The sequence below is a fragment of the Salvelinus alpinus genome, chromosome 32, assembly GCF_045679555.1.
Source record: "Salvelinus alpinus chromosome 32, SLU_Salpinus.1, whole genome shotgun sequence".
Taxonomy (NCBI): Eukaryota; Metazoa; Chordata; class Actinopteri; order Salmoniformes; family Salmonidae; genus Salvelinus; species Salvelinus alpinus.
This window is the reverse complement of record NC_092117.1, coordinates 11,180,588-11,204,952: the sequence shown is the minus strand read 5'-3', so window position 1 is coordinate 11,204,952 and position 24,365 is coordinate 11,180,588. Positions and strand designations below refer to the sequence as shown.

The 24,365-nt window shown below is 41.2% G+C and overlaps 1 protein-coding gene across 1 annotated transcript in view; it reads left to right on the top strand.

Annotated features, from left to right (window-relative positions):
• The window catches only part of prkn (parkin RBR E3 ubiquitin protein ligase), an 89,033-nt gene that overhangs the window by 54,798 nt on the left and 9,870 nt on the right, over positions 1-24,365 (top strand). The window lies entirely within an intron of this gene.

The window sequence follows — 24,365 nt, the reverse complement described above, 5'->3', positions numbered from 1 at the left end:
AACAATATAGCCGCTATAAGCCACTAATGTGAATGCCAAGAAATACAATAGGGTTTCTCGCAGCTTTGTTGAATTGTGTCCCACAATTTTTTCCACCTGTAGTTTTATGGTTGAATGTCTGATGTATAGGCTACTAGGTGTATGCTGCTTCTTTAAAATTGAAAATCAAGAGCCTTCGCTCTCAAGTCTCTTCCTCTGCTTCTCTAAATCTTTATTTTCCTGTGGAAGTGCTGACAACACCTTGGGAATCAGAAGCCTCATTCACTTTCTAAGAGGCTTTTTGGCTCAACAATGGAGCTCTACAGGAATGAGAGCTAAACATAGCCGTATTCAGATGTGACCCGAATTCAACCCATCAAACTGCCTCTCCGAAATTGTGCCATTATACACTAGGCTCCTGCACTAGACGCTTCTGGGATGAACCATAGCATCCTGTAGACAGGATGAGGACAGATGATGCTATTTATTGAATTGATAGAGAAGGTGAAAGAGGTCGATGCTTTATACCTGTGCCTTCAGAAAGTATTCATACCCATTGACTTATTCCACATTTTATTGTGTTACAGCCTGAATTCAAAATGGATTAGATAGATTTTATTTCTTTCCCATCTACACACATTACCCAATAATAACAAAGTGAAAACATGTTTTCTTAAATTTTAGCAAATGTATTGAAAATGAAATACAGATATCTAATTTACATAAATATTAACACCCCTGAGTCAATACTTTGTAGAAGCAACTTTGGCAGTGATTACAGCTGTGAGTGTTTCTGGGTAAGTCTATAAGAGCTTTCCACACCTGTATTATGTAACATTTGCCCATTGTTCTTTTCATAATTATTCAAGTGCTGTCAAATTGGTTGTTTATCATTGCTAGACAAACATTTTCCGGTCTTGCCATAGATTTTCAAGCAGATTTAAGTCAAAACTGTAACTTTGCCACTCAGGAACATTCACTGTCTTCTTGGTAAGTAACTCCAGTGTAGATTTGGCCTTGTGTTTTAGGCTATTGTCCTTCTGAAAGGTGAATTCATCTACCATTGTCTGTTGGAAAGCAGACTGAACTAGGATTTCCTCTAGGATTTTGCCTGTGCTTAGTTCCATTAGTTTTTTTTATCCAAAAAAACTCTTGAGTCTAACAATTACAAGCATACCCATAACATGATGCAGTCAACACTATGCTTGAAAATATGGAGAGTGGTACTCAGTAATGTGTTCTATTGGGTTTTCCCCAAACGTAACACTTTGTATTCAGGACAAGAGTGAATTGTGATGCAAGTTTTTGAATATTTTTATTCTGTACAGGCTTCCTCCTTTTCAGTCTGTCAATTAGGTTAGTATTGTGGAGTAACTACTATGTTGTTGATCCATCCTCAGTGTTCTCCTAACACAGCCATAAAACTGTGTAACTGTTTTAAAGTCACCATTTGCCTCATGGTGAAATCCCTGAGCGGTTTCCTTCCTCTCTGGCAACTGAGCTAGGAAAGACATCTGTATCTTTGTAGTGACTGGTTGTATTGATCTGTGTTTGAAATTCACCGCCCGACTGATGGACCTTACAGATAATTGTATGTGTGGGAAGAGGAAACATAATTCCACTTTGACATTATGGGGTATTGTGTGTTGGCCAGTGACCACAAATCACAATTTAATCCATTTGAAATTCAAGCTGTAACACAACAAAATGTAGAAAAAGTCAAGGGTTGGGAATACTTTCTGAAGGCACTATATACAGTGCATTTGGAAAGTATTCAGACCCCTTGACTTTTTCCACATTTTGTAACTTTACAGCCTTATTCTAAAATGTATTAAATAAATACAACATCCTCATCAATCTACACACAATACCCCATAATGACAAAGCAAAAACTGGTTTTTAGAAATGAATAAAATAAAAAGAGACGCTTATTTACATAAGTATTCAGACCCTTTTGCTATGAGACTCGAAATTGAGCTCAGGTGCATCCTCTAACCATTGATCATCCTTGAGATTTTTCTACGACATGTTTGGAGTCCATTTGTGGTAAATTCAATTGATTGGACATGATTTGGAAAGTCACAACCCTGTCTATATAAGGTCCCACAGTTGACGGTATATGTCAGAGCAACAATCAAGCCATGAGGTCGAAGAAATTGTCCGTAAAGCTCTGAGGCAGGATTGTGTCGAGGCACAGATCTGGGGAAGGGTACCAAAACATTTCTGCAGCATTGAAGGTCCCTAAGAACACAGTGGCCATCATTCTTAAATGTTTAGAACCACCAAGACTTCCTAGAGCTGGCCACCCAGCCAAACTGAGCAATCGGGGGAGAAAGGCCTTGGTCAGGGAGGTGACCAAGATCACGATGGTCACACTGACAGAGCTCCAGAGTTCTTCTGTGGAGATGGGGGAACCTTCTAGAAGGACAACCATCTCTGCAGCACTCCACCAATCAGGCCTTTATGGTCGAGTGGCCAGACGGAAGCCACTCCTCAGTAAAAAGGTACATGACAGCCCGCTTGGACTTTGGACTAAAAGGATTCTCAGACCATGAGAAACAAGATTCTCTGGTCTGATGACACAAAATTAAACTCTTTGGCATGAATGCCAAGCGTCACGTCTGGAGGAAACCAGGCACCACTCATCACCTGGCCAATACCATCCCTACGGTGAAGCATGGTGGTGGCAGAATCATGCTGTGGGGATTTTTGTCAGCGGCATGGACTGGGAGACTAGTCGGGATTGAGGGAAAGATGAACAGAGCAAAGTACAGAGAGATCCTTGATGAAAACCTGCTCCAGAGCGCTCAGGATCTCAGACTGGGGCGAAGGTTCACCTTCCAACAGGACAATGACCCTAAGCACACAGCCAAGACAACGCAGGAGTGGCTTCGGGACAAGTCTCTGAATGTCCTTGAGTGGCCCAGCCAGAGCCTGGACTTAAGCCTGATCGAACACCTGTGGAGAGTATTGAGAAGAGCTGAGCGGCGACGCTCCCCATCCAACCTGACTGAGTTTGAGAGAATCTGCAGAGAAGAATGGGAGAAACAACCCAAATACAGGTGTGCCAAGCTTGTAGTGTCATACCCAAGAAGGTTTGAGGCTGTAATCGCTGCCTATTGTGCTTCAACAAAGTCCTGAGTAAAGGGTCTGAATGTAAATGTGATTTTTCTGTTTTTTTATTTGCAATAAATGCGCTATGGGGTATTGTGTGTAGATTTGATGAGGGATTTTTTTTATATAATTTCATTTTTAGAATAAGGTTGTAACGTAACAAAATGTGGAAAAAAGTGAAGGGGTCTGAATTCTTTCCAAATGCACTGTATAATATTGAAGGAAGGTTCAGGGCCTTAATTGAATTCCATTTAATAAATGTTTTAATATTGCTGACTCATTTCGTAGCAAGCTCTTTTGTCAAAGCTCTATTGTAGCAGGGTGACAAATACACATCCACCTTGAATAGAATATGTTCCTCTTGCGTGAAGGTTGAGTACAGCCTGCTCTAAGAGTGTACACAGTTGGGATCAAGGAAAGAGAAAGGCGCCTCAAAAGGTGAAACATATATTAACTGTTTGGAATGACTCGCAATCCAGAGTACATTATGTGTCTGGAAGATTTGGTGTCAGACACTGTCATTTTGCTTGGAGTATCTAAAGTATCTAAAGTAGCTCATAGAGCTCTGAAAGGTCTTTCAGCAATATATTTTTGTTCATTTGACTTATCTACTGTGAGAGGGAGGACATACTGTGGGACTACATTTCCTGTCCTTGTGGACACTTCTGCTAACTCTTCCTCTCTCCTTCCTCCTCCCCTCTCGCAGTGCTATCTAGTGGTTTACTGCAAATGAAGCTGTGCTGAATGCATGTGAACATAATGCCTGTTAAAGGGCTTTGCCATCAGGAGCTGAGATAAGGTGCTCTCTCTGCTGCACTGCTTTTAAGTCCCGCAGCCTTTGAAGTGAAGGCAATTGGTTCTTACTTTGTGTATTGCCATGGAAACGCTGGGATTCTGCCCACCAAGGGCTCTGTAATGTGAGTCTCGCAGGTGTGGGACCAAAATGTGTCACTGTCAGTTTTCGACAGTTATCATCACTCTTCCTCACTCAGAAGTGTGTGTGTGTGCTGGAAAGTTTCCCTTCTTATTGCTCTCTTGCATGTGTCAGTGTGACTTTCAAAAGGAATATTTGACACAATTTAGTGTAGGTTTGTGTACTCCTAACGCGATGCAAGTGTTTCTCTCAGGTGTTTGTTCCCCCTCTCCATCCCAAAATAATATCTCAGCGGCAGGTGGATCTAATTTGATAGAACTTCAACAAAAACCTCCTCCCCTGTCTAGTTTACCCTTCAACATACACATGCACACACACACACTTCAAACAATGTGTGTGTGTAGACAGAAAGTGTTGGTTCCTGGGGAATAAGGTGTGTGTGATGTCCTTCTGACAATGGGTCTGGGACCAGGCCGGGAAGGATACTGTGTCATTTGTCACACAGGGGCCATTAGAAAATGTGTAAACCACACTTGCCTGAGCTTTAGTAGACAGCCGCTGTGCTAACTTTGAGCCAGGAGGAAAAGGTGAACGCCGGTAATGGAACTCATTTGTCAAAAGCCTGACCTTGTCCAGAATTGCTTCTGTCTTTAACAGGGATGTAAAAGGGGAAAACTCCTCATGAAGGATACAAACCATGCAGGCCCTTGCAGCTCGGCCCTCTGGGCTAACGCATTCGTCTGGGACTGGACTGGCCATTACATATGTATTTTGGACTGATAGTGTAAAATACATATTGTTGCCACTCACCACACATGTCTCCACTCTGCTCATTTGCGCCGTTGAATAATTAAGCAGTAGATTTTGCCCCTCCCGTCTTCCATATCCTGTTGGTCCTTATACATGAATATGTAAATGTTAATATTAAGATCATTTTAGTTGATGTTACATTTGATATGCTGTTGCCATTTTTTGTGCAATTTCTTGCCAGTCCAGCATGTAAGATATCCTCAGTTTGATACATTTCAGTTTATCCATATGTCTTTATTTATTTTATTTTTTTGCACTTGTTAACATACAAGCATGACTGACGTTTCTTTCTCCCTCTTGTATTTCCCTAGTAAACCACAACCATTTCTTATCCTGCACCCTATCCCCATGTGTCTGTGTGTGGAATAAAACCCTGCTATTTGGACTCCTGCTTTATCACCTCAATTCATCCGCATTCTGAACCAGTCGAAACCTCCTTATACAGTCCACCTTTCCTTGAAATACAGTACCAGTCAAAAGTTTGGACACACCTACTCATTCAAGGGTTTTTCTTTATTTTTACTATTTTCTACATTGTAGAATAATAGTGAAGACATTAAAACTATGAAATAACACATAGGGAATCATGTAGTAACCAAAAAAGTGTTAAACCTATCAAAATATATTTGGTAGCCACCCTTTGCCTTGATAACCGCTTTGCACACTCTTGGTATTATCTCAACCAGCTTCACCTGGAATGCTTTTCCAACAGTCTTGAAGAAGTTCCCATATATGCTGAGCACTTGTTGGCTGCTTTTCTTTCACTCTGCAAAAAATCTTTGGTCATAGACACCTCACAAAAATCTCAAATTTGGACTCATCAGACCAAATGACAGATTTCCACTGGTCTAATGTCTATTGCTTGTGTTTCTTGGCCGAAGCAAGTCTTGTTTTCTTATTGGTGTTCTTTTAGTAGTGGTTTCTTTGCAGCAATTCGGCCATAAAGGCCTGATTCACGCAGTCTCCTCTGAACAGTTGATGTTGAAATGTTACTTGAACTCTGTGAAGCATTTATTTGGGCTGTAATTTCTGTGGCTAGTAATTCTAATGAACTTATCCTCTGCAGCAGAGGTAACTTTGAGTCTTCTTTTCCTGTGGCGGTCCTCATGAGAGCCAGTTTCATCATAGCGCTTGATGGTTTTTGCGACTGCACTTGAAGAAACTTGAAAAGTTCTTGACATTTTCCAGATTGACTGACCTTCATGTCTTAAAGTAATGATGGACTGTCGTTTCTATTTGCTTATTTGAGCCGTTCATGCCATAATATGGACTTGGTCTTTTACCAAGTAGGGCTATCTTCTGTATACCACCCCTACCATGTCACAACACAACTGATTGGCTCAAATGCATTAAGAAGAAAATAAATTCCACAATTCCATCAAGGCACACCTGTTCATTGAAATGCATTCCTGGTGACATGAAGCTGGTTGAGATAATGGCAAGAGTGTGCAAAGCTATCATCAAGGCAAAGGGTGGCTACTTTGAAGAATATAAAATATAAAATCTATTTTGATTTGTTTAACACTTTTTTTTTGGTTGTGTCATGATTCCATGTGTTATTTCATAGTTTTGATGGCCTCACTATTATTCTACAATGTAGAAAAAAGTAAAACATTAAGAAAACCTGTGAATGATTAGGTGTGTCCAAACTTTTGACTGGTACTGTATTAAAAACATTATTCTAAATCCCCTCCAAAAACCAGACATCTTAAAACGATGCCATTAACCCTTCAACCTAACCCTGCCATCTCAAAGGAGCGAGTTCAAACAGCTCAGGGAAGGCTAGTAAACCTTTTATTCACAGGGTTTATTCTATTCATTTCTCCAGCAGTGCTAGACAATCATCTTCTCAGTTCTTTCTATGTAGATTAGATCTAGAACCAGTCTGTATGTGACCAGACTCAGGCTGGTAGAATAAGCCATCTCCCCTCTAACCATGGGCTTATTAACTGGGTCATTAAGCCTGGCTGCTCTGTAGTCAGCATAGTGTCTGTGCTAACAGACAGGCCCTGTGGTCTAACGATGGCTTAGTTACAGACAGACAGACAGCACAGTACCAACTAGAGAGCCTTTCTGATCTGTTATAATCTCTGGGTTATTTAAGGCAGGGGTTCTCAAACTTCTCCTTAGGGGACACCCCAGCGTTTCCATGTATTTTAACTATTGCACAGCTGGCACACCGGATTCAAATGGTCAACTAGTTATCAAGCTCTTGACTAGGTGAATCAGCTTGGTGAGTAGGTTCAGGGCTACAACAACATTGTGAAACGTCTGGGGGGTCCCGGCGGACAGGTTTGAGAACCACTGATCTAAGCTGACGGATCTGTGTGAAATCATTAACCGGCGGGGTACGAAATGGATTGATCAGAGGGAGGAGAGGGAGGAGAGGCAAGCTGCCTCTTTTTGAATGGCTGTATCTTCATTGGGAAATGTCTGTGGAACACTCCTGATACCACAGGGGATTATTTCGGGCCGGGGGCGGCGGCCCTATTTATTTGTTTTCATAATGAATCATTCTTTAACTTCTACCAGTTTGATTGTGCTTTCGTATGCTAATCGTCTCTCTTGCTGTCTCTGTAATCAGAGTGATTGTATGACTGGCTGTGACTGTATGAGATCCAGTAACCACCGGTGTTCTCTAGTCTTTAATACTGTATGGCTGTGGCTGTTCTGCCTGTGTGAGCATGACCATATCAGTCTTCCTTTAAGCTACATATCTCTGTTCCTGAGGTCATACTAGCCTTGTGCACTGTACTCCATCAGGCTGAGGAGATGGGGAGAGAGAGAGAGAGGGAGGGAGAGAGGGAGATATGTGTCTGTCTGCTTGCCTGGATACCCTGCTCATTTTTATTCTCTTTTGCCTGTCCTATTAGTAGAGGGCCTCAGCCCATTCCCACAGCCCACAGCCCCTGCTCATGACCAAGCCCTAATAATGACAGAGATCTAGACAAACACACACACACCTGTTCCCCAGGAGGCACAACCTTAACCTGCTATGCGGACAATGTTTTAAAGATGGGAATTGGGAAAGGACCCAGTGAGCAAAATGACATTGAAAAGATGTCTAGAAGACGTATTTTCCAAACGTTCAGGTTAGGTTAATTTGAGGTTCTGAGTGAAAGGTGAGAAGATGTCTTTTTAGGACGTTTAAAATATACTGAACAAAAATACACGCAACATGCAACAGTTTCGAAGATTTTACTGATCTACAGCTCATATAAGGAAATCAGTCAATTGAAATGAATTTATTAGGCCCTAATCTATGGATTTCACATGACTGGGAATATAGATATGCATCTGGTCACAGATACTTTAAAAGAAAGGCATGGGTGTGGATCAGAAAACCAGACCGTATCTGGTGTGATCACCAGATATCATGCAGCAAGACACAACTCCTTCGCATAGAGTTGATCAGGCTGTTGATTGTGGCCTGTTTTCCCACTCCTCTTCAATGACTGTGCGAAGTTGCTGGATATTGGCGGGAACTAGAACATGCTGTCGTAGACGTTGACCCAGAGCATCCTAAACATGCTCAATGGGTGACATGTCTGGTGAGTATGCAGGCCATGGAAGAACTGGCACATTTTCAGCTTCCAGGAATTGTGAACAGATCCTTGCGACATGGTGCCCGTGCGTTATCATGCTGAAAAATTAGGTGATGGCGGTAGATGAATGGCATGACAATGGGCCTCAGGATCTCGTCACGGTATCACTGTGCATTCAAATAGTCATCGACAAAATGGAATTGTGTTAATTGTCCGTAGCTTATGCCTGCCCATACCATAACCCCACCGCCACCATGGGCCACTCTGTTCACAACATTGACTTCAGTAAACCGCTCGCCCACACTACACTATACACGTGGTGTGCCGTTGTAAGGCAGGTTGGACGTACTGACAATTTCTCTAAAATGACGGCGGTGGCTTATGGTAGAGAAATTAACCTTCAATTCTCTGGCAACAGCTCTGGTGGACATTCCTGCATTCAGCATGCCAATTGCACGCTCCCTCAACTTGAGACATCTGTGGCATTGTGTTTTGTGACAAAACTGCACATTTTAGAGTGGCCTTTTATTGTCCCCAGCACAAGGTGTACCTGCAGCTCAATCCCCTCTTTCCGTCGATTTAAAGTTTGCGCCTATTCCATAACATGGGGCTTTTGAAAGTGGTATTTCTCTACACGAGAGGATCCGGACACAAATTGTTACAATCGTATGTAAAGCCAGAACGGCGTGAGCTACAGACTAATAAGTCACCACCATCGAAAGATAGGACTCTCACGAACACGACCATGTCGATTGTCAAGCTCTACGACACGCACAAGCTTTACGACAGTCGTCTGAACTCTGTTGCGGATGTCCTCATTTCGAAGAGGTCTGACTGTCCAGAGGTTCGACTGTTTCTCAGATATAGGACAGACACTTCAAAACCTTATTCCTTATGATACATTTTTTGACTCTGAATAACACATTTGTACATGGCAAAACACAATGTGTTTTTGTTGGGCTATAGCAGTAAAGGCCAAATTCAATGTTTTTTCAACTAATTTTACCAGTGAACGGTTTGGACACCTACTCATTCAAGGGTTTTATTTTATTTTTTACTATTTTCTACATTGTAGAATAATAGTGAAGACATCAAAACTATGAAGTAACACATATGGAATCATGTAGTAACCAAAAAAGTGTTAAACAAATCAAAATATATGTTATATTTTAGATTCTTCAAAGTAACCACCCTTTGCCTTGATGACAGCTCTTGCCATTCAATTAAAGAGAAATTTCAGAAAGGTAGAGCGGAAGTGGAGAAAGTCCATTGCAGGTCCATTATGATATTCTGAGAGAGTAACTTGGCATATATACCAAGGCAATTAGAAATGCCAGACGGACTCATTTTTCTAACTTGATCAATATTAATCAGAGTAATTAGAGAATGCTCTTCTCAACAATTGATGGCCTGATAAATCATCCCCCCTAAAACCTATGTGAACTTTCATCCACACCTAAATGTAATGAGTGTGTGGCATATTTCAGAGATAAGATAACCAACATTAAGCTGGGTATCAGTCAAACAACACCTGACAAGAAGTTTGATATTTGCTCTAGCCTACCACATAAAGGCACTATGGATTTATTTTCCCTGGTTGACACAGACATGCTCAGGAAAGTGATATCACAACTTGAAACTTCTATCTGCCTTCTCAATTCTATCCCCACCAACTTCTTACAAAACAGTTTTTAATTGCATATCTGAAGAAGTGCAAGCTATTGTTCGTCACTCCCTGTTCACAGGCACTTTCCCCACTGCATTAAAAACTGATATGGTGAAACCCCTTGTGAAGAAAATTAATCAAGATTGTTCAGCTCTTAACAATTTTCGGCCAACCTTCCATTCTTAAGCAAAATTCTGGAGAAATTGGTTTTCAAACAGCTAAATAATTTTTTGTAATGCCCACCACAGCACAAAGACAGCCTTAGTTAAAGTGGTAAATGATCTTAGAGCCAACACAGATGCCAAACAGCTCTCTGTCCTTGTACTCTTGGATTTAAGTGCTGCATTCGACACTGTTGACCATGATGTCCTTCTGGACAGACTGGAGAGGCGGGCTGGCCATCACAAAGCCCTGACCTCAATCCTATCGAAAATGTGTGGCCAGATCTGAAAAAGCGTGTGCGAGCAAGGAGGCCTACAAACCTGCCTCAGTTACACCAGCTCTGTCAGGAGGAATGTGCCAAAAAAGCTTGTGGAAGACTACCCAAAACGTTTGACCCAAATTAAACAATTTAAGCTGAAATAAATCATTCTCTCTACTATTATTCTGACATTTCACATTCTTAAAATTAAGTGGTGATCCTAACTGACCTAAGACAGGAAGTTTTTACTAGGATTAAATGTCAGGAATTGTGAAACTGAGTTTAAATGTATTTGGCTAAGGTGTATGTAAACTTCCGACTTCAACTGTATCTACACACAATACCCCATAATGAGAAAGCAAAAACAGGTTTTAGAAATTTCAGCAAATGTAAATTATATATATAAAAAAAAAACGGAAATATCACATTTGCATAGGTATTCAGACACTTTACTCAGTACTTTGTTGAAGCACTTTTGGCAGCAATTACAGCCTCGAGTCTTCTTGGGTATGACACTACATGCTTGGCACACCTGTATTTGGTGAGTTTCTCCCATTCTTCTCTGCAGATCCTCTCAAGCTCTGTCAGGTTGGTTGGGGAGTGTCGCTGCACAGCTATTTTTCAAGTCTCTCCACAGATGTTCGATTGGGTTCAAGTCCGGGTTCTGGCTGGGACACTTAAGGACATTCAGAGACTTGTCCCGAAGTCACTCCCTGCATTGTCTTGGCTGTGTACTTAGCGTTGTGGTCTTGTTGGAAGGTGAACGTTCACCACAGTAGGAGGTCCTGAGTTCTCTGGAGCAGGTTTTCATCAACGATCTCTCTGTACTTTGCTTCTATCATCTTTCCCTCCATCCTGACTAGTCTCCTGGTCCCTGCTACTGAAAAGCATCCCCACAGCATGATGCTGCCACCACCATGCTTCACCGTAGAGATGGTATTGGCCATGTGATGAGCGTTGCCTGGTTTCCTCCAGATGTGACACTTGGCATTCAGGCCAAAGAGTTCAATCTTGGTTTCATCGTACCAGAGAATCTTGTTTCTCATGGTCTGATAGTCCTTTGTGCCTTTTGGCAAACTCCAAGAGGGCCTGTATGTGCCTTTTACTGAGGAGTGGCTTCCGTCTGGCCACTCGACCATAAAGGCCTGATTGGTGGAGTGCTGCAGAGATGGTTGTCCTTTTGGAAGGTTCTGTCATCTCCACAGAGGAACTCTGGAGCTCTCTCAGATTGACCATCGGGTTCTTGGTTACCTCCTTGACCAAGGCCTTTCTCCCCCGATTGCTCAGTTTGGCTGGGTGGCCAGCTCTAGGAAGATTCTTGGTGGTTCCAAACGTCTTCCATTTAAGAATGATGGAGGCCAGTGTGTTCTTGGGGACCTTCAATGCTGCAGAAATGTTTTGGTATCATGTCTCGGAGCTCTCCGGACAATTCCTTCGACCTCATTGCTTGGTTTTTGCTCTGACATGTACTGTCAACTGTGGGACCTTATATAGACAGGTGTGTGCCTTTCCAAATTATGTCCAACCAATTGAATTTGCACATGTGGATTCCAATCAAATTGTAGAAAAATCGCATGGATGATCAATGGAAACAGGATGCACCTGAGCTCAATTTCGAGTCTCATAGTTAAGTAAATAAAATTTAAAAAACATGTAATTCTAAAAACCTGTTTTCGCTTTGTCATTATGGATTGTGATTGTGGATTGTGGATTGTCATTATGGATTACTGCATTGTGTGTAGATTGAGGAATTTTATTTATTTAATCCATTTTAGAATAAGGCTGTAAGATTACAAAATGTGGAAAAAGTAAAGGTCTGAATACATTCCGAATGCACTGTATATGTTACCCCTTGGCAGCGTCATCAGAAAGCACAGCATGGATTTTCACTGCTACGCAGACGATACACAGCTTTACATTTCTGTGTCACCATAGGATTTTAGCTCCACGGATAAATGATTAGACCATATTAGTGATTTATATACTTGGATGGCTCACAACTTCCTGGAGCTAAATGAAGACAAGACCAAGGTACATATTGTTGGAGCCAAAGCACAGAGACAGAATCTGGCCTCACATTTTAATTCACGTTCAATAATGATAAAATACCATGTAAAAAAACCTAGGTATTTTGGTTATTAAATCAATCCACAATTGTGCACCCCAATACATGTCAGACATGCTTTTAAGTTATGTACCCAGTAGGTCCCTCCGGTCCTTTGGCACTGGCCTTTTAACCATCCCAAAGCCTAGGACCAAGAGGCATGGAGAGGCAGCCTTTAGTTATTATGCCCCCAGCCTTTAGAATAGCCTGCCAGAGAACCTGAGGGGAGCCGAAACTGTGGACATATTTAAGAGATCTTAAAACAGACCTTTTTAGATTTGCTTTTCCTTAGGGTTCTTTTTAGTCATTCGGTTACTGTCATTCTTTTGTTTTAAATCTATGTATGTTATGTAGTAAATATTTCAGCTTTTATTTTCATAGATTTCTATTCGTTTTTTCCCCCACATTGTGTTGCGTTCCATGTCTCAAATGTGTTGTATAAATAAATCTTGATTTTATGTAGCCACCAAATATGGAGAGTTATTCAGTAATGTGTTGTATTGGATTTTCCCTAAACATAACACTTTGTATTCAGGACAAAACATGAAATGCTTTGCCAATTTTTTGCAGTATTATTTTAGTGGCTTGTTGCAAAAAGGATGTATATTCCGCACAGGCTTCATTCTTTTCATTCTGTCAATTAGGTTAGGATTGTAGAGTAAATACAATGTTGTTGATCCATTTTCTCCTATCACTGCCGTTAAATTCTGTAACTGTTTTTAAAGTCACCATTGGCCTCATGGGGAAATCCCTGAGCGGTTTCCTTCCTCTCTGGCAACTGAGTTAGGAAGGATGTCTGTATCCTTGTAGTGACTGTGTGTATTGATACACCATCCAAAGTGTATATAATAACTTCACCATGCTCAAAGGGATATTTAATGTTTAATTTTTTTATTCTTACCCATCTACCAATAGGTGCTCTTCTTTGCGACATATTGGAAAACCTCCCTGGTCTTTGTGGTTGAATCTGTGTTTGAAATGAACTGCTCTACTGAATGACCTTTAAAAGTAATTGTATGTGTGGGGTACAGAGATGAGGTAGTCATTAAAAAATCATGTTACACTATTATATCACACAGTGAGTCCATGCAACTTATTATGTAACTTGTTAAGCAACATTTTATTCCTGAACTTATTTAGGCTTGCCATAACAAAGGGGTTTAATACTTATTGACTAAAGATTTCAACTTTTCTTATTTTTTATTTTTTTTTAAACATTTCTAAAAACACAAAGGCCAGTGACAAAAAATCGCAGGCTGTAACACAACAAAATGTGGAAAAAGTAATGGGGTGTGAATGCTTTCTGAAGGCACTGTACAACATTCTCAATGAAGTAAGCTTTATATCCCAATAATATTTTTTATCCATTTAATATCGCAAAGAGGAGCCAACGGAAGATTCCAACATAGAATATGTATCATTGCTCCCATCTGTCACATGCACTTACTCTGGGTGTACAAGACATTATGAACAAAAAGAGTAGGACTTTGTCGCCCGTAGCTTTGAATGCAAGGGAAGCCAGCGAGCATTTGGCCTTCCTCAATAAAAAAAACAAATTGAATTGTTTCATGTCGTTGTCCTCCAGTAACTAGCTAGGTAAAATCATCCCTTTCCTAAATTAGCTATGGATGGAGATAGGGATTTGGACTTGTGGTTTTACTTAATTTTTCGTACTGGCCAATGATTATGAAGGCAATTCTGATCCAACCGTTAATTCATACATTGTTGTGCCCCTGGACTGAGAGGATGGAAGTTCAATATGTAGCTAGATGTAGTAGGCTAATGTTAACTCGTTGGCCTGGCGCATCGTTTCCTTTGAAAGGAAGTTAGGCTAGCGATGAAGCATTTTAGCCAGGCAGCCTAGGATAACATCTACAAGCGTGTACTGTATGACAGAGTCATAGACTGTTTCGACAACCTGAAAGAGAGAAGGATGTCATTGGCGTTTCTCTACAGGTCGTGTGAGTCAACGTGTTTGTTCTACTTACACACATTATGTTCTTCTATCCTCGTGGGGATTTAAAATTAATTTCCTTTCAAAATCCAATTTCCCTAACCTTTAACTCTAACCACTTACCCTTATTTTTAACCCTAAACATTACCCCTCAGCTTAAAATAGCCGTTGTCCTCATGGAGACGTGGGAAATCTTCCGACAAGGGCGAATTTTCCTTGTTAAATGGAAGACCAAGACTCTTCCTAGAGCTGGCCACCCGGCCAAACTGAGCAATCGGGGGAGGAGGGCCTTGGTCAGGGAGGTTACCAAGAACCCGATTGTCACTCTGACAGAGCTCCAGAGTTCCTCTGTGGAGATGGGAGAACCTTCCAGAAGGACAACCATCTCTGCAGCACTCCACCAATCAGGCCTTTATGGTACAGTGGCCAGACAGAAGCCACTCCTCAGTAAAAGGCACATAACAGCCCGCTTGGAGTTTGCTAAAAGGCACCTTAAGACTCTCAGACCATGAGAAACAAGATTCTCTGGTCTGAGGAAACCAAGATAGAACTCTTTGGCCTGAATGCCAAGCATCACCTCAGAAGGAAACCTGACACCATCCCTATGGTGAAGCGTGGTGGCAGCATCATGCTGTGGGGATGTTTTTCAGTGGAAGGGACTGGAAGACTAGTCAGGATTGGGGAAAGATGAACGGAGCACAGTACAGAGGGATAATTGATGAAAACCTACTCCAGAGCGCTCAGGACCTCAGACTGGGGCGAACGTACACCTTCCAACAGGACAATGACCCTAAGCACATAGCCAAGAGAAATTCAGGAGTGGCTTTGGTACAAGTCTCCCAGCCAGAACCCGGACTTGAACCCGATCGAACATCTCTGAGGAGAACTGAAAATAGCTGTGCAGCGACGCTCCCCATCCAACCTGACAGAGCTTGAGAGGATCTACAGCGAAAAATGGGAGAAACTCCCCAAATACAGGTGTGCCAAACTTGTAGTGTCATACCCAAGAAGACTCGATGCTGTAACCACTGCCAAAGGTGCTCCAACAAAGTACTGATTAAAGGGTCTGAATATATATGTAAATGTGATATTTTATTTTTCTCATAAATGTGCAAACATTTCTAAAAACCTGTTTTTGCTTTGTCATTATGGGGTATTGTGTGTAGATTGATGGGAAACATTTTTTTAAATCAATTTTAGAATAAGGCTGTAATGTAACAAAATGTTGAAAAAGTCAAGGGGTCTGAATACTATTGCTGTATCTACTGCTGTACATATCATTCTTAGTATATCTTGTGTAAATAATTCCGGAGTACATACCTTTTAGATTTGCATTTTGATTACTGTTACAGTGCTGTTTGGGTTGTTAATTGGATTTGTGTACTTTTTGTGTACTTGTTTGACATTTCACTGCATTGTTAGAAGCAAGTAGCATAATAATTTCGCTGCACCCGCTATAACATATGCTTAACTGTGTATGCGACCGATATACTTTTTTAATTTGATTTTGAACTGGCCTAGCGCTGAAAGGTTTTTGTAGGACATTAGCCTATTTCCTGATAGATTCATCGTTTTAGCCAACATAGCTCTATAGAAATAATATCATATTTAGAGTTAGCAATCCAGCTAAGTGTTTTGAGATCCCACTTCCTCAGGATGCAAATAATATAGGCCAATATGCAAAAAAAATTGCATTTTGACAGGTTGCACATCAAAATATCGATCATGCATTTTCTGGATATGTTAGATGAAATAGCTTACTTTTTTATCATAGGCAATTTTTTTATATATACACACACACACACACACACAGTACCAGTCAAAAGTTTGGACACACCTACTCTACTCATTCCAGGGTTTTTCTTTATATTTACTATTTTCAACAATGGCACACTTAACCAGCATGGCTACCACAGCATCCCATCTGGTTTGCGCTTAGTGGGACTATCACCTCCAGGCTGTGTAAGGGCTATTTTACCTCATGAAGCTAAATGAGAGAATGCCACGAGTGTGTAAAGCTGTCATCAAGGAAAAGGGTGGCTACTTTGAAGAATATAAAATCTAAAATATATTTTGATTTGTTTAACACTTTTTTTGGTTACTACATGATTCCATATGTGTTATTTCATAGTTTTGATGCTTTCACTAATATTCTACCATGTATAAAATAGTAAAACATAAATAAAAACCCTTGAATTAGTAGGTGTGTCCAAACTTTTGACTGGTACTGTATATATATTGTAGTATTACATTTTTTCCCCCATACCCCCCCCCCACAAAAATGATTTATTGTAATTTATCACAGATTGATATTCATAGCAAAAAATGCATCGCAATGTGCATTTTTTTTCTCCATATTGTCCGTCTCTACAATACAGTACATTATACTGTAATCTACTGTGCTGTGCTGTACTGTGGTGTGCTTTGCTGTCTCCAAACCGGACCAAATCTGAAAGAATACTAGATGTCTATGTTTGGGTCAAATCAAGGCCGGTCCAGATGTTTGTGGACGTTGAAATCAAGGCCGGTCGGGACCTCACCAAAAATATATATTTTTTAAGACGGCCCAAAAGATGTTGGCATCGGCCCGTGCATAGTAAATAGCAAGACGATACTTCTTCATACCTGTGCTGTACTAGAAAGGCTTATAGAGTTCAGAATGTCTCTAGAGAAATGGATTGGTACTACCCTGTCCTGATGTTAGAGTGATTAACTGATGACAGATCAATAGACTTATATTCACACAAAAAACTGAATTGTACTGCATCAGAGCATGTGAGATGAGTTGCGCTGTTGGAAATCCCCCTCCTTGCTCAAGGACCGGTGTTTGCGCACCGCTTCGGTGCTCCATGTCCTTTCCAACCGCTCCGCTAAAAAACGCTCCACTAAAATCCGCTCCACGCTCACAGGAACAAAAAAAATGCCTTTCCAAATTTGCTCCATTCATTAAAATCACAATTTAACCAACCCCCATCTATTTTTGTGACTACCTGGACCTACCATTTGGTTTTGAAGTAAACCATATGGATTTGAATGAAAAGTATTTGAATAAACATGAAAAGGTCAACGTAAGAAGCACACACAATTTCAAATAGGATACATGTCACATTAAACAGCATATAACACTAAATAAGTCAGGAGCCAGACCGGGAGCCTAAGAAGGAACAAAAATAAATTATTTAGGCTATATTATTTCAAGGCTATAGCCTACAAAGAAATACATTGTGAAGCATTTGAGTGTGCGACACAATAGGCTGGTAGAGACATAAAGCGCTCAGCATTTAAACAACATTTTGTTGTATTAATCATTATTGTCTATAAATTGCACATATAGGCTGTGACTTACTTAGAATTAAATGCAAGTTAAACAAAAAATGACTTAGTGCCTTTTTAATTCATTCACACTGTTTGGCCAGTGTGTGGCTTCAGGCTCATGCGATGATGCCTGGAGAGCCGGCCAGCAGCAGAGAATATCCTCTCCTCATGTGCAGAGCCACTGGGGATGCTAATCACCCTTTTTGCCACTCTTGCCAGGCTGGGCAGGGATGCAGAGTTTATTTTTTATTTTTTTATACATACATACATACATACATACATACATACATACATACATGTAGACCTAAAGGTTTTTAGGCAAAATAACCCAATGCAAAAAAGAAAGCTCCTTGAACATGGGAATATGCCAGGCCTATTGGGATAAAATCAAGTATGGCCTATTGTATAGATAATGGAACAAAAATGAATGAAACGTTTAAGAGATCAGATTTTTAGTTTATAAATACTTTGCTACAAAGACACACTTAGTTATCTACCCACCTCGTTCCTTTCTTTTAGCATGTGCACATAGTAAGTACACCATCTTGCTTTCGGGATATGTGTCTTTTCAGATTCCACGTTGATTCTTTAATTGTGGACTCTACATCACCACACTCTGTCTCTTGCTCTTGGGCCTCATCTTTGTTAGTCACCTTGATTTAGTGTGTTTTATTAGTTTCTTTATGAAAATATTTAGAGAACTCTGTGACTGTAGTAAAAGCAAGGGGCTATAGTAGCAAACAAGGAGACTACAAATGTATGCTGAGCCGGGCATGCCCTGAGCTCGTGAAGTGAGCGCTACTGGAGCAAAGTTGGAGCGGGTGAGAAGGCGGACGCGCCAGCCTTTGGGAATCTAGCTCTGCTCCAGTCAAATTGGGATCGCTCCGCTCCAGTTCCGCTCACATACTCTCCACTGCATCAGTATCAGTACAGTTACAGTGCCTTCAGAAGGTATTCGCACCCCTTGACTTTTTCTACATTTTGTTGTGTTAACAGCCAGAATTTAAAATGGACTAAATTTAGATTTTTTGGGTCACTGGCCTACTCACAATACCCCATAATGTCAAAATGGAATTATGTATTTTATATATTTTTTGTCTTGAGTCAATAAGTATTCAACCCCTTTGTTATGACAAGCCTAAATAAGTTCAGCAGTAAAAATGTGCTTAACAAATCACATAAGTTGCATGAATTCACTCTGTGTGCACAGTAGTGTTTAACATGAATTTTGAATGACTACCTCATCTCTGTAACCCACACATACAATTATCTGTAAGGTCCCTCAGTCGAGCAGTGAATTTCAACCACAAAGACCAGGGAGGTTTTTTAATGCCTTGCAAAGAAGGGCACATATTGGTAGATTGGTGCATGGTGAAGTTATTAATTACACTTTGGGTGCATTGATACACTATCCTGTCACGACAAAGATTCAGGCATCCTCAGTTGCTAGAGAGGTTTCTGGAGAGGAAGGAAACCGCCCAGAGATTTCACCATGAGACCAATGGTGACTTTAAAACAGTTACCGAGTTTAATGGCTGTGATAGAAGAAAACTGAGGATGGATCAACAACATTGTAGTTACTACACAGTACTAACATAATTGACAGCGTGAACAGAAGGAAGCCTGTACAGAATATGCATCCTTTGCAACAAGGCACTAAGATAATACTGAAAAAAATGTGGCAAAGCAATTAGCTTTTTGTCCTGAATATGTGTAACAGTATGTTTTTGACAAATCCAATTCAACACGTTACTGAGTACCACTCTCCATATTTTCATGCATAGTGGTGGCTGCATCATGTTATGGGTATGCTTGTAATCATTAAGGACTGGGGAGTTTTTCAGGATAAAGATTAAGGGAATGGAGCTAAGCACAGGCAAAATCCTAGAGGAAAACCTGGTTGTCTGCTTCCCACCAGACACTGGGAGATGAATTCACCTTTCAGCAGGATTGGGAATTTAGCCAGGACACCTGGGTTAACACCCCTACTCTTATGATGCCATGGGATCTTTTTAGTACCACAGAGTGAGGACACCCATTTAACGTCCCCTCCAAAAGATGTCACCCTACACAGGGCAATGTCATTGCCCTGAGGCATTAGAATATATATTTTTTTAGACCAGAGGAAAGAGTGCCTCCTACTGGTCCTCCAACACCACTTCCAGCAGCATCTGGTCTCCCATCCAGGGACTAACCAGTACCAACCCTGCTGTCGTGTCTTTGGCTATGCCGGATTAAGTGATATGACATGCTATTCTATAAAATCCTTTCTCTGTAATTAATATTACCTGATTGAGCTAATAATGTAAATGTAATTAACTAGAAAGTCGGGGCACCACGAAATAATATTTATAGAGCAGTTATCTTCCGAATAAACTCTTAAAGACCCAGTAATATTTTACATCAATAGCAGTCAATATTAATCGTCACCTTATTTCAGTCCCATCTGAAAGTTGTAAATTCTTGGTTATCTTCACGAACCCTGGCTAACAAGTTGAATCAGCAATACAAAATTGGGTTTAATTATTTATTTACTAAATACCTAACTAATCAACAGAGTCCTTTGTCCTTTGAAGAGTGTCTCTGGTGGTGAACGGGAAACATTGTAGTGTCGTCATTGTGTGGTAGACGGGATACTCTGTCCGACCTTTCCTAGCCCACGTTTACAGCGGCCGCTGCTAACTCAATGGCTAGGAGGTATCACTTCTGTAGCGAATAAGAGTTCAAAGTTCATACCTTTCGCAACCAAAGCTCACGCTGAGGTTGGCTTCGTTCTGTAGTTATTATCTGAATCCTTCTGACATCGGACCGTCATCCTAATGTACCCGGAACAGAGGGTTACATTTTCGTCAAGGGCTTATATAGTGGAGGGAGAAGGGTGTGTTTCATAGTTTATAACCCATGTCTCTTCACAGGGGCGGGCCACTGATTGAGCAGAGCTCTAATCTTATGAAAACCCAATTCTCTAATTTGGAAGCTAAAATTACATTTTTTCACAAATAGTTTAATTTAAATTGCATTTAAATTGCACAACTATTCCATGTGAATCTGATAACTATAATGTGTAGACTTTCCCAGATACAGTTTATGTCGTCCTGTCATCAGTCATAATGTCTCAGATGACAACCGAACTGACATCATATTCATTAAGTACCAACGCATATTTTCAACTGGTTCTATTACCGAAATATGGTTCCTGTCCTTCCACTTGTTTGATGTTCCCAGACTCTCTATGTCTAACAAAGGCTATTCAAGCATCCCTCAGTAGAGTCAAGAGAGAGGGAAGGGAGAAAGGTATTTATGGGGGGGGTCATAAACCTTACCCACAGGCCAACGTCATGACACTGCTTAGCTTCAGAGGCAAGCCAGCAGTGGGATGCAGGCTGGTATTCTGCTGGTTATCCAGAAAGACTCACAGCTGTAATCGCTGACAAAGGTGCTTTTACAACAGGGTTCCCCAACTGGTGGGCCAAATTTGGCCCGCGGTGGTTTTATTTGGCCTCCCAAGTTTTCTGAGCGTAATGGACTGTAAAAAAACAACAGGAAATCAGCTCCAAGTGATTTTAATTTAACGCATAATAGAGACACACGTGATCGTATACAAATGTAAGCAAGGTTTGAAATGGTTATGTTTTAATCAAATATTATATCTGTTTTGGCTTCTTGCGGCCAATTTGCAGTCTACAAATTATTTGTAATTATTTTCACGGGCACCCAACCATCTTCTCAAGAAAAAATCCGTCCGCGGCTGAAATCTAGTTCGTTTTTTTGTTTTGGCTTTGTACTTCAGCACTTTAGATTTGAAAATATACAATGACGATGAGGTTAAAATTGAGGTTATTTGACGTTATTTTTCTCCATATCAGGTGAACTGTTTAGAAATTAGATCACTTTTTGAAATGACGTGTAAATTCGATTTATTTATTTCATTTACAATACATTTGCAAACATTTCTAAAAACGTTTTCACTTTGTCATTATGGAGTATTGTGTGTAGATGGGTAAGAAAAAACATAAATTTATCCACAGCAAAATGTGGAGTGAGTCAAGAGCTATGACTACTTTCTGAAGGCACTGTATAATATGTTACAACATACAGATAATCCCCAGTGAATCAGTAGATGAGAGAACAATCATTCCCCTCGGGGTGAATAATAATCGCCCGCTGGCCAAATCTCACAAAACATACATAACAGTAGGAACGAATAGATTTTCCTACTGTCGCAAAGTAACACCGTAACTGCTACATTAGCCTAGAAAAGTCAGACACACTGGAGCTGCTACATTAGCCTAGCACAGTCAGTCACACTGGAGCTGCTACATTAGCCTAGCACAGTCAGTCACACTGGAGCTGCTACATTAGCCTAGCACAGTCAGTCACACTGGAGCTGCTACATTAGCCTAGCACAGTCAGTCACACTGGAGCTGCTACATTAGCCTAGCACAGTCAGTCACACTGGAGCTGCTACATTAGCCTAGCACAGTCAGTCACACTGGAGCTGCTACATTAGCCTAGCACAGTCAGTCACACTGGAGCTGCTACATTAGCCTAGCACAGTCAGTCACACTGGAGCTGCTACATTAGCCTAGCACAGTCAGTCACACTGGAGCTGCTACATTAGCCTAGCACAGTCAGTCACACTGGAGCTGCTACATTAGCCTAGCACAGTCAGTCACACTGGAGCTGCTACATTAGCACAGTTGGTGTGATCATCATCATGCTGCATGTTGGGATGCTGCGGGGACTTGCTTCCATTCAGCCACAAGAGCATTAGTGAGGTTGGGCACTGATGTTGGGTGATTAGGCCTGGCTCGCAGTCGGCATTCCAATTCATCCCAAAGGTGTTCAATGGGGTTGAGGTCAGGGCTCTGTGCAGGCCAGTCAAGTTCTTCCACACTCATCTCGACAAACCATTTCTGTATGGACCTTGCTTTGTGCAAGGAGATATTGTCATGCTGAAACAGGAAAGGGCCTTCCCCAAACTGTTGCCACAAAGTCTAAAATGTCATTGTTTGCTGTAGAGTTAAGATTTACCTTCACTGGAACTAAGGGGCCTAGCCCGACCTATGGAAAAACAGCCCCAGATACTTATTCCTCCTCCACCAAACTTTATAGTTGCCACTATGCATTGGGGCAGGTAGTGTTCTACTGGCATCCGCCAAACCCAGATTCATCCGTTGGACTGCCAGATGGTGAAGCGTGATTCATCACTCCAAAGTTTCCACTGCTCCAGAGTCAAATGGCGGCGAGCTTTCCACCACTCCAGCTGACATTTGGCATTGCACATAGTGATCTTAGGCTTGTGTGCAGCTGCTCGGCCATGGAAACCCATTTCATGAAGCTCCTGACTAACAGTTATTGTGCTGACGTTGCTTCCAGAGGCAGTTTGGAACTTGGTGGTGAACTTGGTGGTGAGGACAGACTATTGTTATGCGCTTCAGCACCAAATACTAAACTTTTGACTACTTTAATACACATAAGTGTGTCTCAATACTTTTGGTCCTCTAAAATGTGGAGAATATTTACAAAAGTACTCTAAACGGTTCACCCAATATGGATTGAAATACCCTCAAATTAAAGCTGACAGTCTGCACTTTAACCTCAAAGTCATTGTATCATTTCAAATCCAAAGTTCTGGAGTACAGAGCCAAAACAAACATTGTCACTGTCCCAATACTTATGAAGCGTTCTGCTTTACTGATAGAGATGGTACACCATCCTCATGTACAGATGATAACCGACCATTTCAGGCCTTCCACATCCTCAGACTCCCGTCTTTCCCCTTCAGTCGCGCAAGTTTAAAACGGTTGTCTTAAGGCAATTTTACACACTGTTATGAAGGGATCAATAAACTATCAAGCACGGCGGCTAAATAACAGTCATTATTAAGGAAGCGCTGAGTGAATTGATTTGACACAGAGAAGTTGATCTCCTTTTTAACTGGTTGTCCTTTCGGATAAGCAGCAGAGTGATGGGAAATGGCACAACATAAATCCGGGGGTGCGTTCAGTTCGGCTCAATGTTTACTACGTTTGTGTGACTGTTTGTACTAAACGACACAATTCCCCAAAACAGTGGGCAGCATTCTTATGAAATACGTCTGCTCTCGTTTGATGGGTGTGGCGTGGTGTAGCCTGATCAATTTGAGTTTGACCATTTTTAAATTGCAAAACTCATGCAGCACACCATACACGAACGATCGTCCTCTGGGCCACCATAATCATGCCGTACTTGAAATGGTCGTACAGTACAATTTCCTTTGACTTAAACGTTTAACACTGTTCTGTCGTACTGAATGCACCCCGGGTGTAGAATCCTTTGTTTGACCTGTGACCTCAAACTTTAGTTACTCGTATGTCTTCTGTTCTGAGAGACGTTACTTAGAGAATCCCTCCCTATCTGTCTGTCCCCCCCTCTTCCTCTTCCATTTCTGTCTCTCTCTCTCTCTCTCTTTCTCATGGCTGTTCCCTTTGTTATCTGTGTCTGTCTGACTGTCTGTCAATCTCTGTCACTCTGCCTCTCTCTGTCATTCGCTTTCTATCTGCAAGGGCTGCTCCTCTGTCACCACATCACCATGGCAACG